Genomic DNA, 1254 nt, shown 5'->3' on the forward strand with positions numbered 1-1254 from the left:
TAACGAAAAAAATCATAGTATAGTATGTCGTAAAAAGTCATAGTATAGAATGTCGAAAAAAGTCGTAATATGGCATGTCGAAAAAAGTCATAGTATAGCATGTCGGAAAAAGTCATAGTATAGTACATCAAAAAAAGTCATAGTATAGCATGTCGAAAAAAGCAAAAAAAAGTCATAGTTTAGCATGTCGAAAAAAGTCATAGTATAGCATGTCTAAAATTCATAGAATAGCATGTCGAAAAAAGTCACAGCATAGCATGTCAAAAAAAGTCATATTATAGTATGTCGAAAAAAGTCATAGAATAGCATGTCGAAAAAAGTTGAAAAAAGTCATAGTATAGTATGTCGAAATAAGTCAAAAGTCATAGAATAGCATGTCAAAAAAGTTGAAAAAAGTCATAGTATAGCATGTCTAAAAGTCATAGAATTGTATGTCGAAAAAAGTCACAGCATAGCATGTCAAAAAATGTCATATTATAGTATGTTGGAAAAAGTTATAGTATAGCATGTTGAAAAAAGACATAGTATAGCATGTCAAAAAAGTCATAGTACAGCATGTCAAAAAAAGTCATAGTATAGCATGTCGAAAAAAATCATAGTATAGCATGTTGAAAAAAGTCATAGTATAGCATGTCAAAAAAAGTCATAGTATAGCTTGTCAAAAAAAGTCATAGTATAGCATGTCAAAGAAGTCATAGTATAGCATGTCAAAAATGTAAAAAAAGTCATAGTATAGCATGTCAAAAAAGTCAAAGTATAGCATTTAAAAAAAGTCATAGTATAGCATGTCAAAAAAGTAAAAAAGTCATAGTATATCATGTGAAAAAAAGTCATAGTATAGTACATCGAAAAAAGCCATTCAATAGTATGTCAAAAAAAGTTAAAAGTCATAGAATAGCATGTCAAAAAAAGTATAAAAAAAGTCATAGTATAGCATGTCGAAAAAAGTCATAGTATAGCATGTCAAAAAAGCCAAAAAAAAGTCATAGCATGTCAAAAAAAGTCATAGTATAGTATGTCAAAAAAAGCCAAAAAAAGTCGTAGTATAGTGTGTCGAAAAAAGTCATGGTATAGCATGTTGAAAAAAGTCATAGTATAGCATGTCGGAAAAAGTCATAGTATAGTATGTCGAAAAAAGTCATAGTATAGCAAGTAGAAAAAAGTCATAGTATAGCATGTTGAAAAAAGTAAAAAAAAGTCATAGTATAGTACATCAAAAAAAGTCAAAGTATGGTACGTCGAAAGAAATAATAA

This window comes from Etheostoma cragini, chromosome 4 (assembly GCF_013103735.1).
Source record: "Etheostoma cragini isolate CJK2018 chromosome 4, CSU_Ecrag_1.0, whole genome shotgun sequence".
In the NCBI taxonomy this organism is placed as follows: domain Eukaryota; kingdom Metazoa; phylum Chordata; class Actinopteri; order Perciformes; family Percidae; genus Etheostoma; species Etheostoma cragini.